The sequence below is a fragment of the Chiloscyllium plagiosum genome, unplaced genomic scaffold, assembly GCF_037043375.1.
Source record: "Chiloscyllium plagiosum isolate Xiang-an unplaced genomic scaffold, Cpla_swu_hap1 HiC_scaffold_26, whole genome shotgun sequence".
Classification (NCBI taxonomy): domain Eukaryota; kingdom Metazoa; phylum Chordata; class Chondrichthyes; order Orectolobiformes; family Hemiscylliidae; genus Chiloscyllium; species Chiloscyllium plagiosum.
In genome coordinates, this window is record NW_028270164.1 from 62070974 (window position 1) to 62087889 (window position 16916).

General features: G+C 43.5%; 1 long non-coding RNA gene across 2 annotated transcripts in view; it reads left to right on the plus strand.

The window, feature by feature from the left end:
* LOC122563354 (uncharacterized) overlaps nt 1–16916 on the plus strand; it is a 193030-nt gene that overhangs the window by 89212 nt on the left and 86902 nt on the right. The window lies entirely within an intron of this gene.

Consider the following 16916-nt stretch of genomic DNA (forward strand, 5'->3'; position numbering starts at 1 on the left):
TTTTATTTGGATGCTTTCTGTGGATCTAATTAAGTAAGGACTCTAATTTGTAGGAATAATGCAAGCATCAGAGGCAAATTTAATGTGATTGCTATGGTCTGGTCTGCAAGTGTGTTTGCTGCCCAGCTGTCACATGCTTTCAAGAGGAAACCCCTAAACAATTTAAACAACAGCTCTCCAGCAAATTCCTTTCACATTTTTGCATTCTGAATCAAGGATCATTTATACACATACTGAAGCAAACTTGTTTTCTGATCACTGCCAATATGTCAGAAGACATGAGATTTCCAGGTTCCTCATAGCATCTGCAGCTGAAATTGGTAAGGAAAAAGACATTTTAAATTAGCTGTTGTGTCCACAATTGGCTGTTGGCTGTTATAAAATTGCTGGATAATCAGAGATTCAGTATTACATTATTTTATCAACTTTTTATGAAATAGGTCACCCTCCAGACGTAGCAATATAATAGGAAATAGAAGGTTTTTCTTCAAAACTTTCACAGGAGATCTGAAAATCACCACAGGGAGTCAGTGGGGAGGGAAGGAGGTAGGAACCTCAGTTCTTCAATATGTTTATCCTTGTTTCAACTATCTACACGTTAGACTACAAATGGAGATCCGAATAGTGAATGTAAAACCAATTTTCTACTGAACACTTTCGAATATTTTGCATGAATGCAACTTTTTTTTAAACAAACCAAATCTCTAATCTCTCAGAATAATGCAAACATCATAGACACATTCAAGCGACTTCTTTTAATGTGACTGCTGTATTCTGGTGTTTGATGCATTGCTCTGGCATGAACACATATGGAGGCCCCGCCATAGAACTTACAGAAAGTGACAGCAATTTTCTTTCATGTTGTTGTATTCTGGATGAAACTCAGTTACGTCACATACGGACTAAAGCTTACTTTTTGCTCAGTGCATTCATTACTGGAATCTCTTCTGCCTCTGAAGTGTGGAAGTTTCCTTATCTGCAATTGGTGATGCAGCACAAACTAAGTGATTTTAAACAAGCACTTGAATCTACAGTTTTCATTCAGCCATTGAAAAGCACTGAAGATTCAGGATTTCAGTATTAGAAGTCTCGATTACCTAGTTTGTTAAAACTCTGTATTAAAACACCACATCTCATGCAAACAGGGAGGAGTAAGACATTCAATATGATTATGTCTCATCTGACTGTAACTTTAAATCTACATTCCTGCCTACCCTGATAACCTTTTACCTCCCCACCACCCTCAACAGGAAACTACTTGTGTTTGCCTTTAAAATATTACAGAGGTCTGCTTTTACTAACTTTTCAGAAAGACTGCTCCAAAGAATAACCACACTTTGAGAGAAGAAAAATAACCTTGTCTGTTTTAAATGATAAACCACTGACTTTTAGTTAGTAACCCTTCATTAGAAGCATAGAACCATATAGCATAGTTCAGGCCTTTCAGCCCTTAATGTTGTGCCGACCTTTTATCCTACTCTAAGATCAAACTAACCTACATAACCTTGATTTAACTATCATCCATGTGCCTATCCAAGAGTCACTTAAATGTCTCTAATGCATCTGACTCTACAACAACTGCTGGCAATGCATTCCACGCACCCACCACTTTGTGTATAAAGAACTTGCCTTTGACGTCTCCCCTAAACCTTCCTCCAAACATCTTAAAACTATGTTCCCTTCTGTTAGCCATTTCAGCCCTGGGAAAAAGTCTGTGACAATTCACTCTATCTATGCCTCTCAGCATCTTATAAAACTCTCATCCTTCTTCTCTCCAATGAAAAAAGCCCTAGCTCCCTCAACCTTTTTTCATAAGACATGCCCTCCAGTCCAGGCATCATTCTGGTAAATCTCCTATGCACCCTCTCTAAAGCTTTCACATCCTTTCTATAATGAGGTGACCAGAAATGAACACAATATTCTAAGTGTGGTCTAACCAGCTGCAGCATAACCTTGCAGCTCTTAAACTCAATCCCCCTGCTAATGAAAACCAACACACAAATACACCTTCTTAACAACCCCGTCAACTTGAGTGGAAACTTTGAGGCATTTCTGGACGTGGACCCCCAAGATCCCTCTATTCCTCCACACTGCCATGAATTATGCCTTTAACCCTGTAATCTGCATTCAAACTCGACCTTCCACACTTTTCCAGATTGAACACCATCTGTCACTTATCTGCCCAGTTCTACATTCTGTCAATGTTCCGTTGCAACCTTCAACAGCCTTCCACACTATACATCACTCCCCCAACCTTTATGCCACTATGAAACTCATTAACCTACCCTTCCACTTTCTCATCCTAGTCATTTATAAAGATCACAAGAGCAGAGGTCCCAGAACGGATCCCTGCGGAACACCACTGGTCACCAAGTTCCAGGCTGAACACTTGCCATCTACCACTACCCTCTGTCTTCTATGGGGCAGCCAATTCTGTATCCAGACAGACAGCATTCCTGTATCCCATGCTTCCTTACTTTCTGAATGAGCCTGAATGAACATGGGGAACCTTATCAAACGCCTTGCTAAAATCCACTTACATCATGTCCACTGCTCTACCTTCATCAAAGTGTTTTGTCACGGCCTCAAAGAATTCAATAAGGTTTGTGAGGCATAACCTGCCCCTCACAAAGCCATGCTGACTATCTGTCATCAGACTATGATTTTCCAATTAATCATAAATCCTGTCTCACAAAATCCTCTTCAATAATTTGCCCACTACAGACACAAGACTGATTGATCTGTGCAATTCTGTCCCCATGGAACTGTTACAGAGTGATAGGATGAGGCCATTCAGCCCACACTAGCCTATTACCACTTGAAAGAGATGGAAAGCTGGAATGCCGACAGGAAGGTTCTATAACTGGAAATAATTCCTGCAGCAAATGGGGAGCGTCAAATCAGTTACAACTTCACCTTCTTGAAAATAGAATCTAATATAAATGAACTGGGGCAGGTATCAGATCTTGTGGTGGGAGAGCATTTTGGTGATAGTGACCACAACTGCCTCACATTCCAGATAGCTATGGAAAGGAGAGGATTAGGCAAAATGGGAGGATATTTAATTGGGGAAGAGGAAACTATGATGCGATTAGACATGAGTTAGGAAGCATGGATTGGGAGCAATTGTTCCATGGTAAAGGCACTATAGACATGTTGAGACTGTTTAAGGAACAGTTATTGCAAGTGATGAATAAATATGTCCCTCTGAGACAGGCAGGAAGTGGTAAGATAAAGGAACCTTGGATGACGAGAGCGGTAGAGCTTCTCATCAAAAGGAAAAAGGTAGCTTATATAAGGTGGAGGAAGCTAGGGTCAAGCTCAGCTCTAGAGGATTACAGGCAGGCGAGGAAGGAGCTCAAAAATGGTCTGAAGAGAGCCAGGAGGGGGCACAAGAAAGGCTTGGCAGAACGGATTCGGGAGAACACAAAGGCATTTTACACTTATGTGAGGAATAAGAGAATAGTCAAAGAAAGAGTAGAGCCGATCAGGAATAGCATAGGGAATTTGTGTGTGGAGTCTGAGGAGGTACGGGAAGCCCTAAGTGAGTTTTTAGCTTCTGTCTTTATGAAAGAAATGAACTTTGTAGTGAATGAAACCTTTGAAGAGTAGGTGTGCATGCTGGAATGGATAGAGTTAGAGGCAGCTGATGTGCTGAAAATTTTGTCAAACATTAAGATTGACAAGTCGCCAGGCCCGGACCAGATTTGTCCTCGGCTGCTTTGGGAAACGAGAAATGCAATTGCTTCGCCACTTGCGAAGATCTTTGCATTCTCGCTCTCCACTGGAGTCGTACCTGAGGATTGCAGAGAGGCAAATGTAATTCCTCTCTTCAAGAAAGGAAATAGGGAAATCCCGGCAATTACAGGCCAGTAAGTCTCACATCTGTCGTCTGCAAGGTGTTAGAAAGGATTCTGAGGGATAGGATTTATGACCATCTGGAAGAGCAGAGCTTGATTAAATGCAGTCAACATGGCTTTGTGAGGGGCAGGTCATGCCTCACAAACCTTATCGAGTTCTTTGAGGATGTGACTAGAAAGGTTGATGAGGGTCAAGCTGTGGATGTGGTATATATGGACTTCAGCAAGGCATTTGATAAGGTTCCCCATGGTAGGCTCATTCAGAAGGTCAGGAGGAGTGGGATACAGAGGAACTTAGCTGTCTGGATACAGAATTGGCTGGCCAACAGAAGACAGTGAGTGGTAGAAGAAGGAAAATATTCTGCCTGGAAGTCTGTGGTGAGTGGTGTTCCACAGGGTTGTGTCCTTGGGCCTCTACTGTTTGTAATTTTTATTAATGACTTGGATGAGGGGATTGAAGGATGGGTCAGCAAGTTTGCACACGACACAAAGGTTGGAGGTGTCGTTGACAGTACAGAGGGCTGTTGTAGGCTGCAGCGGGACATTGACAGGATGCAGAGATGGGCTTAGAGGTGACAGATGGAGTTCAACCTGGATAAATGCGAGGTGATGCATTTTGGAAGGTCGAATTTGAAATCAGTACAGGATTAAGGATAGGATTCTTGGCAGTGTGGAGGAACAGAGGGATCTTGGTGTGCAGGTACATAGATCCCTTAAAATGGCCACCCAAGTGGATAAGGTTGTTAAGAAAGCATATGGTGTTTTGGCTTTCATTAACAGGGGGATTGAGTTTAAGAGTCGTGAGATCTTGTTGCAGCTCTATGAAACTTTGGTTAGACCGCACTTGGAATACTGCGTCCAGTTCTGGTCGCCCTATTATAGGAAAGATATGGATGTTTTGGAGAGGGTACAGAGGAGGTTTACCAGGATGCTGTCTGGACTGGAGGGCTTATCTTATGAAGAGAGGTTGACTGAGCTCGGACTTTTTTCATTGGAGAAAAGGAGGAGGAGAGGGGACCTAATTGAGGTACACAAGATAATGAGAGGCATAGATAGAGTTGATAGCCAGAGACTATTTCCCAGGGCAGAAATGACTAACACGAGTGGTCATAGTTTTAAGCTGGTTGGAGGAAAGTATAGAGGGGATGTCAGAGGCGGGTTCTTTACACAGAGAGTTGTCAGAGCATGGAATGCGTTGCCAGCAGCAGTTGTGGAAGCAAGGTCATTGGGGACATTTAAGAGACTACTGGACATGCATATGGTCACAGAAATTTGAGGGTGCATACATGAGGATCAGTGGTTGGCACAATATCATGGGCTGAAGGCCCTGTTCTGTGCTGTACTGTTCTATGTTCTATGTAAATGCTGGAGAAGCAGAAGGAAATTAACAGACTGGAATTTCCACAATTGCTTTCCATTTTGAATATTAGAACAGTTGTGTGTTGCTTGTGAATTCTTGTTCAAAACATCAGTCAATGCAAAAATGACTGTGACCATTCTAACAGCAATAAGAGGGCACATTTCTTTGAGAGTCGTTTCAATTTCTTGTTCATGCAAATCCACATTTAGCAACAGACTACTGATGGCACCTGAAAAAAGACTGTACCTTATTTCACTGATAAGGGGTGTAAGAAGAGTTAAGACTGTATTGTAGACATATAGCTTTTTAAAAACATCAACCTCTTCAGATGGGTTATGAGACACCCTTGGAGCAGGTGGGACATGTACCTAAGCCTTCTAGCCCAAAGGTAGGGACACTATTGCTGCATCACAAGACCCTGAAAACATCTCTCTTCATGGAGGACTTTAAGTTTAATTACTTGTGAACAAGTTATTCTAACATATTATGCAACATTACTGCAGCAGATAGAATTTGAAGCTGGACCTTATCACTGCATCAGTGTGTACAATAAGGTGTTCCAGAATATTTAAAAAAAAAGAAATATGGGGACGTTTTTGATGAAATCGGATAAAAAGTAAAGCCAAGATCTATAAATGTTTATGTACAGAGGGGGAAATCAAACAGCTAAGTTAGTGTTTCCAATGATAAAACTATTTCTCTCCCTTACTGAGGATTGGATGGGGTTCTTGGTTCATAACTGATGAACTCAGAGGTGTTTCCAGACTGCTAGCTTCAGTGATTCATTGCCAGAACGATTAATAACAAAAATTACTCATCTGAGGAACCTGGCCATTAAACAAAGAAGATGTTAATATTTGTGTTCACTTGCCCAGGAGGATTTCTAACACAGTTTCAGTTTTGTGTATTGAAAATAATGTGTACATGTAGAAAAAAATCCTTGTTAACGAAAGCAGTTATTACATTTCCTACAAGTTTTTCGAAGGTCCCAAAGTTAAGTATTCATACATGAGATGTTTTGACAACAAGATATGGAAGAACCTCATCTCCTGATGCCTACGGAGAGTACAAATTTAAGAAGTCAATATAATGCAGAACAACTTTCATTGTGTAGATCTTTGACATGGTAGAAACATTCTAAAATGCTTCCAACAACATCATCATTTAAAAATCAACTCCAAGTCTCTTGGAGCTATCACTAGAACAGGTCACCAAAAGCTTGGTCAGAAATATTGGTTTTGAGGACAAAGAGATGTTTTAGGAGGGAGTTACAGAGCTTCAGTACTGGCTGACTGAACACACCAATGACAGAATAAAGAAGATCCAGCATGCAAGGAAATTCCAAGAGGCCAGAATTAGAAGTGCAAAAATGTGAATCTTGCAGAGCTGAAGAAGGATAGATTAGATTACTTACAGTGTGGAAACAGGCCCTTCGGCCCAACAAGTCCACACCGACCCGCCGAAGCGCAACCCACCCATACATTTACCCCTTACCTAACACTACGGGCAATTTAGCATGGCCAATTCACCTGACCTGCACATCTTTGGACTGTGGGAGGAAACCGGAGCACCCGGAGGAAACCCACGCAGACACGGGGAGGACGTGCAAACTCCACACAGTCAGTCGCCTGAGGTGGGAATTGAACCCAGGTCTCTGGCGCTGTGAGGCAGCAGTGCTAACCACTGTGCCACCGTGCCGCCCACTACATTGATGCGGAGTCACAGTAAATTCAATCTAATGATAAGGCAGCTGGTCACTTCATATATTACTTGAACCATCCTTTTTTTAAAAAAATACACAGTTAAAGTCAAAACATCACAGAAACATTGCCAGTTAGATTAAAATAAAACACAAATTTGAACATTCGGCGTTAGTTTGTATATTACTCAAGAATATTAAACCATAATAAACAAGCAATTGATATTAAATCTCCTTATCTGCCATCCACCATTTCTACTTTGATCCAGTCATCTGAAGGACCAGAAAGATCTTTGCCAGAAGTCCAGCAAATTTCCACAATAGGATAATTGTGGAGTTATATGCAGCAAGTTCTGTTCTGCAGCTCCAGGCCAGAGCATGCAGCAGGAAACGCGATTGTCTGGCTTCAGTCACACTTGAACTCTCTTCTAACATTATCACAGACCTCACATTTCCCAATAGCATTGTATTCAGAAATCTAATTACTCTTGAATGCAAGCTTAATGTAACAGGAAGGAAAGCAAAAGAGTTGTAAAATGTTCGCTGACTTGACAGAAAATAGAAAGAGGGAGAGAATTGAAGAAAAAGGAAACCCCTGTTTTTATTCCACAGCAAGTGCTAGGCAAGGGCTCTTCCAATGTGCTGCCTGAGGATTATTAAACTTAAGATGGGGAGTTAAGGCAGAAATTCAGGGAGTTAGAATGGAAGCTTAGAGCTAGGACAAACAGAGTTGCTATCTCTAGTTTGTTGCTCGTGCCACGTACTGGCGAGGCAAAGAGTAGGGAGAGAGAGAGGAGTTGAACACGTGGCTACACGGTGGTGCAGGAGGAAGTATTTTGGATTCCTGGATAATTGGGTCTCTTTCTGGGGTAGGTGGGAGCTCGACAAATAGGATGGTCTTCACCTGAACCAGAGGGATACCAATACCCTGGGGGGAAAATTTGCAATTCCCTTTGGGTTTAAACAAATTCATCAAGGGGTTGGAAACCTAAATTGTAGTTCGAGTATAGAGGAGATTGAGAGTACAGAGGTCGGAAATAAGGGTCGCAATGGGTCTGGGTGGGTTGCTCTTTGGAGGGTCGGTGTGGACTTGTTAGGCCGAAGGGCAAGCAAAATGTTGTTTGAAGTGTGTCTACTTCAACTCCAACAGCATCTGGAATAAGGTGGGTGAACTTGCAGCATGTGATGGGAACAGGGATTTTGATGTTGTAGCCAGGTCAGAGACAAAGGGTAGAGCGGGGACAGGAATGGTTGTTATAGGGTTTCGGGATTTAGATGTTTCACTAAGAAGTGGACAGCACTGCTGGCTCACAGCGCCAGAGACCCGGGTTCAATTCCTGCCTCAGGCAACATTCTGTGTGGAGTTTGCACATTCTCCCTGTGTCTGCATGGGTTCTCCGGGTGCTCCGGTTTTCTCCCACAGTCCAAAAATGTGCAGGTAAATTGGCCATGCTAAATTGCCCGTAGTGTTCGGTGAAGGGGTAAATGTAGGGGAATGGGTCTGGGTGGGTTGCTCTTTGGACGGTCAGTGTGGACTTGTTAGGCCGAAAGTAATCTAGTCTAATCTAAAACAGAAAAGATGGTAAAAGAGGTGAGGGTGTGGCATTGTTAGTCAAGGACAGTATTACGGTGGCATAAAGGACATTTGAGGACTGGTCAACTGAGGTAGTATGGGCTGAGATGAGAAACAGGAAAGGAGAGGTCACCCTGTTGGGAGTTTTCTACAGGCCTCCAAATAGTTCCAGAGACGTAGAGGAAAGGACAGCAAAGATGATTCTCGATAGGAGCGAGAGTGACAGGTTAGTTTTTATGAGGGGCTTCAACTTACCAAATATTGACTGGGAATACTATAATTCAAGTACTTTCAATGGGTCAGTTTTTGTCCATTGTGTTCAGGAGGGTTTTCTGACACAGTATGTAGACAAACCAACAAGGGACAAGGCCACACTAGATTTGGTACTGGGTAATGAACCTGGCCAGGTGTTAGATTTGGAGGTAGGTGAGCACTTTGGTGATAGTGACCGCAATTCAGTTATATTTACTTCAGCGATGGAAAGGGATAGGTATACACCAGAGGGCAAGAGCTACAGCTGGGGGAAAGGCAATTACGATGCACTTAGACAAGATTTAGGATTGAAAAATGTGGTGCTGGAAAAACATAGCAGGCCAGGCAGCATCCGAGGAGCAGGAGAATCGACGTTTCGCCCTTCTTCAGGAATGAGGCTGATGTGCCAAGCGGGCTGAGATAAAAGGTAGTGGGGAGGGAATTTGGGGGAGGGCCGCTGGGAACACGATAGGTGGAAGAAGGTGAGGGTGAAGGTGATAGGCCGGAGAGGGGGTGGGGGCGGAGATGTCGGGAAGAAGATTGCAGGTCAAGAGGGTGGTACTGAATCCGAGGGTTGGGACTGAGATAAGGTGGGGGGAGGGGAAATGAGGAAGCTGGAGAAATCTACATTCATCCCGTGTGGCTGGAGGGTTCCTAGGCAGAAGATGACCTCAGATTTACCTGGACCATCTCAGACTCCTCCCACCCCTTCCTAGACCTCTCCATTTCTATCTCGGGCGACCGACTCAACACAGACATTTACTACAAACCAACTGACTCCCACAGCTACCTAGATTACACCTCCTCCCACCCTGCCCCCTGAAAAATGTCATCCCATATTCCCAATTCCTCCGCCTCTGCTGCATCTGCTCCCAGGAGGATCAATGCCACTACCGAACAACTCAAATGGCCTCCTTCTTCAAAGACCGCAATTTCCCCTCCGATGTGGTCCACGACGCTCTACACCGCATCTCCTCCACTTCCCACACCTCCACCCTTGAACCCCGCCCCTCCAATTGCCACCAGGACAGGGCCCCACTGGTCCTCGCCTACCACCCCACCAGCCTCCAGATACATCGTATCATCCTCCATCATTTCCGCCACCTCCAGACAGCCCCACCACCAGGGATGTATTTCCCTCTCCTCCCCTATCTGCATTCAGGAGAGACCACTCCGTCTGCGACTCCCTCGCCAGGTCCACACTCCCCCTTCCACTCCCGGCACCTTCCCCTGCAACCGCAAGAAGTACAAAACTTGCGCCCACACCTCCCCGCTCACCTCCCTCCAAGGCCCCAAGGGATCCTTCTATATCCGTCGCAAATTCACCTGCACATCCACACACATCATTTACTATATCTGCTGCACCCGATGTGGTCTCCTGTACATTGGGGAGACAGGCCACCTACTTGCGGAATGTTTCAGGGAACACCTCTGGGACACCCGCACCAACCAACCCAACCGCCCCGTGGCTGAACACTTTAGCACCCCCTCCCACTCCGCCAATGACATGCATGTCCTTGGCCTCCTCCATCACCAGACCCTGGCCACACGACGCCTGGAGGAAGAGCGCCTCATCTTCCGCCTAGGAACCCTCCAACCACATGGGATGAATGTAGACTTCTCCAGCTTCCTCATTTCCCCTCCCCCCACCTTATCTCAGTCCCAACCCTCGGATTCAGCACTGCCCTCCTGACCTGCAATCTTCTTCCCGACATCTCCGCCCCCACCCCCTCTCCGGCCTATCACCCGCACCATCACCTCCTTTCACCTATCGTATTCCCAACGCCCCTCCCTCAAATTCCCTCCCCCCCTACCTTTTATCTCAGCCTGCTTGGCACACCAGCCTCATTCCTGAAGAAGGGCTTATGCCCAAAACGTCGATTCTCCTGCTCCTTCGATGCTGCCTGATCTGCTGTGTTTTTCCAGCACCACATTTTTCAACTCTGGTACTCCAGCATCTGCAGTCCTCACTTTCTCCTAGTCCGATAAGATTTAGGATGCATAGAATGGGGAAGGAAACTTCAGGGCATGGGCACATTAAAAATGTAGAGCTTATTCAAGGAACAGCTACTGTGTGTCCTTAATAAGCATGTACCTGTCAAACAGGGAGGAAGCTGTCGAGCGCAGGAGCTGTGGTTTACTAAGGAAGTTGAATCTCTTGTCAAGAGGGAAAAGAAGGCTTATGTTAGGATGATATGTGAAGGCTCAATTAGAGCTATTGAGAGTTACAAAGTAGCCAGGAAGGACCGAAAGAGAGAGCTAAGACGAGCGAGGAGGGGACATGAGAAGTTGTTGGCATATAAGATCAGGGAAAACCTTAAAGGTTTCTATAGGTATACAAGGGATAAAAGAATGACTAGAGTAAGATTATGGCCAATCAAGGATAGTAGTGGGAAGTTGTACGTGCAGTCAGAGGAGATAGGGGAAGCGCTAAATGAATATTTTTCATCAGTATTCTCATTGGAAAAAGATAATGTTGTTGAGGAGAATACTGAAATACAGGTTACTAGACTAGATGGGATTGAAGTTCACAAGGAGGAAGTGTTAGAATTTCTGAAAAATGTGAAAATATATAAATCCCCTGGGCTGGATGGGATTTATCCTAGGAATCTCTGGATAGCCATGGAGGAGATTGCCAAGCCTATGGCTTTGATCTTTACATCGTCATTGTCTACAGGAATAGTACCAGAAGACTGGAGGATAGCAAATGTTGATCCCTTGTTCAAAAGGGGAGTAGAGACAACCCTGGTAATTATAGACCAGTGAGCCTTACTTCAATTGTGGGTAAAGTGTTGGAAAAGGGGATAAGAAATAAGATCTCGATAGGAATAAGTTGATTAGGGATAGTCAACACTATTTTGTGGAGGGTCGGTCGCACTTCACAAAACTCCGTGAGTTTTTTGAGAAGGTTAACAAACAGATGGATGAAGGTAAAGCCGTTAATGTGGTGTATATGGATTTTAGCTGAAAAATGTGTTGCTGGAAAAGCGTAGCAGGTCAGGCAGGGTCCAAGGAGCAGGAGAATCGACGTTTTGGGCATAAGCCCTTCTTCAGCTTATGCCCGAAACGTCGATTCTCCTGCTCCTTGGATGCTGTCTGACCTGCTGCGCTTTTCCAGCAACACATTTTTCAGCTCTGATCTCCAGCATCTGCAGTCCTCACTTTCTCCTATATGGATTTTAGTAAGGTGTTTGATAAGGTTCCCCATGGTAGGCTATTGCACAAAATATGGAGGCATAGGATTGAGGGTGATTTAGCGGTCTGAATCAGAAATTGGCAGAAAGAAGATAGAGGGTGGGGTTGATGGAAAATTTCAACCTGGAGTTCAGTTACTAGTGGTGTACCGCAAGGATTTGTTTTGGGACCACTGTGTTTGTCACTTTTATAAATGACCTAGATGAGGGCGTAGAAGGATGGGTTAGTAAATTTGCGGATGACACCAAGGTCAGTGGAGTTGTGGATAGTGCTGAAGTATGTTGTAGGTTATAGAGGGGCATAGATTAGTTACAGAGCTGTGCTGAGAGGTGGCAAATGGAGTTTAATGCAGAAAAGTGTGAGGTGATTCACTTTGAAAGGAGTAACATGAATGAAGTGTACTGGATGAATGGTAAGATTCTTGGTAGTGTAGATAAGCAGAGAGATCTCGGTGTCCATGTACATGGATCCCTCAAAATTGCCACCAGGTTGAAACAGCTGTTAAGACAGCATACGGTGTGTTAGGTTTTATTAGTAGAGGGATCGATTTCAGAACGATGAGGTCATGCTGCAGCTGTACAAAATTCTGGTGTGGCTGCACTTGGAGTATTCTTTTTCTTATTTTTAAAAAGCAATGTTGATCAGATTTGAAATGCCATCACTTTTAAAGCTTTAATTCATTTGGAAAATCTGCCATACATTATGCCAGTAGAATGTTCTGAGACTTTTTTTGATGGAAGATTTTAGAAAGCAATGGAACCAAACATTATGTGCACAAATGCATTTGCTTCATACTGTACCTAAGACAGTAGAAATGCCCTTGAACAATGTAAAGCTTAATGAGAGTCCAGATATGGCACAATTGTATGTTACAGAAAACCACAAACTATGTGCTTGTGTTTTAACTGGTTTCAGAATAAATTAAGACATGTTTTTTCTGGCATTCTACCCGAAGCCAGTCTCAAAACATGACAGTGACATAAATCCACAATTATAGATTTTAACTTTTGTTTGTGCTGTACTGTTTACCACCTTAATCCTGCCCCAATGTTCATTCACTTCCTTGTTAAGTTAAAGCACTAATGCTCCAGTTGTTTCTTTGTCATCATATTTCAATCTAGTAAGACAAATACCAAAAAAATTTAATGTTTTACAACTATGTTGACAATCTCAGTAAGAGACATTATGCAATGTCTACGCTTAAACAATAAAAAAAAGCAAATCTATTAAATGGCTGCAAACACATTACTAAAACAAAGACTACCAGTTGTCAACACATTGCGTTTGACCTTTTTAATACATGAAATCTCTGTTCCTTCCTCTCTCACACCATTTACAATTCTTTCCATCTGTTCTGTCATAGAAGTACCAGGTTATTGGCTCCCCTACTCAGCTTTTCTTCCTCATAATCATTACTTTAATTACCATCAAATCAGTTTGTGTCAGACAAATGTCTGGCTTTCCAGGTAACTTAATATGGTAGCCTTCCACCTTGAGGCCAATTATTTCAAAATTCGGCAGGAGCTGAGAAATATGGATTGGGGGCAGCTACTTGAAGGGAAGTCCACATTTGATACGTGGGAGCTTTCAAAGATAGGTTGAAGATAGTGCAGAATAAGCATGTCCCTTTGAAAACAAGGGATAGGAAAGGCAAGATTCACAAACCATGGATGACAGGAGAAATTTGCGACGAGCTAAGAGGACAAGGGAAGCATACATCGGCACAGTGGCTCAGTGGTTAGTACTGCTGGCTCACAGCACCAGGGTCCCAGGTTCAATTCCAGCCTTGGGTGACTGTCTATGTGGAGTTTGCACAATCTCCCTGTGTCTGCATGGGTTTCCTCCGGGTGCTCTGGTTTCCTCCCACGGTCCAGAGATGTGCAGATCAGGTGAATTGGCCATGCTAAATTGTCCATAGTGTTAGGTGCATAAGTCAGAGGGAAATGGGTCTGGTGGGTTACTCTTCGGAGGGTTGCTGTGGACTTGTTGGGCTGAAGGGCCTCTCTCCACACTGTAGGTAGTCTAATCTAATCTACATAAGGTCCAGAGAGCTAAGATCAGAACAGGCTTTGGAGGAATATTGGGAGAGTAGGACCAACCTGAAATGAGGTATCAAGCAGGCTAAAAGGGGTCATGAAATAACTTTAGTGAGCAGAATTAAGGAGAATCCTAAGGCTTTTTATTCATATATAAGAAACAAGAGGGCAACAGAGAAAGGGTTGGTCTACTAAAGGATAAGGAAGGAAGGTTGTGTGTCGAACCTGAGAAAATGGGTGAAATTCTAAATGATTATTTTGCATCAGTGTTCAATGAGGAGAAGGACATGATGCATGTTGAGATTATAGATAGAAGTTTGTTTACTCTGGACCACATTGACATAAGAAGGGAGGATGTGTTGGGTAAGTTAAAGGATATTAAGGTGGACAAATCCCCAGGACCAGATGGGATCTATCCCAGGTTGCTGAGGGAGGTGAGAGAAGAAATAGCTGGGCCCTGACAGATATACTTGTAGCATCCTTAAACACAGGTGAGGTGCCGGAGGTCTGGAGGGTTGCCCATGTTGTCTGCCTGTTCAATAAGGATAGTAGGGATATTCCAGGTAACTACAGACCAGCGAGCCCAGTGTAAGTGGTGGGAAAGTTGCTGGAGAAGGTACTGAGGGATAGGATCTATTTATATTTGGAAGAGAATGGGCTTATCAGTGACAAGTGTTAGAAACAAGTTTAAATAAAATTAGACGAGACCACCAAAACTGGAAACAAGACTATTTATTCTACGATCTTGCAAGAAAGGGCATCAAATGCAGAAGCAAATGAGCAATGAACATTCAAACTAGTACACAGTTATACTTTTGAGCTGTGTGAGGTCACCTCTTTTGACTCCTACATTACCCAATAACTTTATTCTCTGACTAACTTGCGATCCGCTCTTATTATTTACCCCCCTTCTCCAAGTTGGCGACCCTTCCCTCTGTAAATGCTGACATAAGGAAGATTTTGCTAAACTTGGATCTTGATGTTCCTTTCACTTTGTTCATAGGTATATTCCATTCCTGAATATACATTTTAACAATGTGTCTTTTCTTGCCTAGTTTAGGTGTTTCAGCTATCTCAGCTATTTTGCTGAGACTAAATTATTTAAACTATCATGATGAAAGAAATTATTTAATAGAATAATTATGCACTAAAGTTAGTACCCAATTATACATTTCCCTAGTGCTTGCTGATTTAATCATTGTCTGCAACTGCCCTTTACACTCGATTTATCAGCATTATACTTAAGCTTATTATCACTAACTTTCTGCGAAAACAACACTTCCCCATTTCTTACAACGCCCCCATTTCTTTTCTTTTACCATTTGTTGTTTTTGCAATTTTATTTTCTGCCCTCTTTTCACCCTAAGGTGCAGAGGTTCACAATCTTGCCATTTCTGCCCTCCTAAATCTGCCTTTTTCAAACTCTAGGAGTAATTGTTGTGGTTCTGTTCGCCGAGCTGGGAATTTGTGTTGCAGATGTTTCGTCCCCTGTCTAGGTGACATCCTCAGTGCTTGGGAGCCTCCTGTGAAGCGCTTCTGTGATCTTTCCTCCGGCATTTGTAGTGGTTTGAATGTGCCGCTTCCGGTTGTCAGTTCCAGTTGTCCGTTGCAGTGGCCGGTATATTGGGTCCAGATCGATGTGCTTATTGATTGAATCTGTGAATGAATGCCATACCTCTAGGAATTCCCTGGCTGTTCTCTGTGAACAACCACTGAGAATGTCACCTAGACAGGGGACGAAACATCTGCAACACAATTTCCCAGCTCGGCGAGCAGAACCACAACAACGAGCACCCGAGCTACAAATCTTCTCACAATCTAGGAGTAATCTGCTACTCTCTCTTTCTTGTGAGCACGCTGTTGTCATGACCAACATTGATTGTTGTCCTCCTAAAGACATTATCAACTTACTCATTATCCACTTTAACACGTTAAATCCTATCATTAGACCTACTATTATCAGTAATACATAAATTCCTAAATTAACTAACCACTTTCCCCAACCAGTCAGTCCCCAGTCGCCCCAACCCTCATCTTTTCGAAGTTCATCTCCAATTTCTCTTACTATTTCTGCCTTATCTTCCACTGTGGAAGAGGTGTCTGGGATGAAGGTGCAGCATTCCTTACCAATCAGAGCACAGGTTCCCCCTTTATTGGCCAAGAGATAGTCTAAAGCCATTCGATTCTGTAAAGCTGTTAGTCTTGTAGCAATCATTTCGGTGGTTATGGCCGATATTTGGGACTGAGTTTCTCCCATTGCGTCAACGGTATCATTAATTAACTTCCCAAGGGCAGCCGCCAGTTTCTGTATTTCTACCCCTGACCCTGCAGCGCCGTAGTTTGGGAATAGTGTCCAGAACAGACTGTCTCCTTCAAAGACCTGAAAATGTGTTGCTGGAACAGCGCAGCAGGTCAGGCAGCATCCAGGGAACAGGAGAATCGACGTTTCGGGCATAAGCCCTTCTTCAGGAATGAGGGTACTGATCACAAGTTAGTCAGAGAATAAAGTTATTGGGTAATGTAGGAGTCAGAAGAGGTGACCTCACGCAGCTCAAAAGTATAACTGTGTACTAGTTTGAATGTTCATTGCTCATTTGCTTCTGCATTTGATGCCCTTTCTTGCAAGATCGTAGAATAAATAGTCTTGTTTCCAGTTTTGGTGGTCTCGTCTAATTTTATTTAAACTTGTTTCTAACACTTGTCACTGATAAGCCCATTCTCTTCCAAATATAAATAGATCCTATCCCTCAGTACCTTCCTCATTCCTGAAGAAGGGCTTATGCCCGAAACATCGATTCTCCTGTTCCCTGGATGCTGCCTGACCTGCTGCGCTGTTCCAGCAACACATTTTCAGCTCTGATCTCCAGCATCTGCAGACCTCACTTTCTCCTTCAAAGACCTCTCGGGCCTTACGTCTTATTCCCCCCTCCTTTCTCAGGTT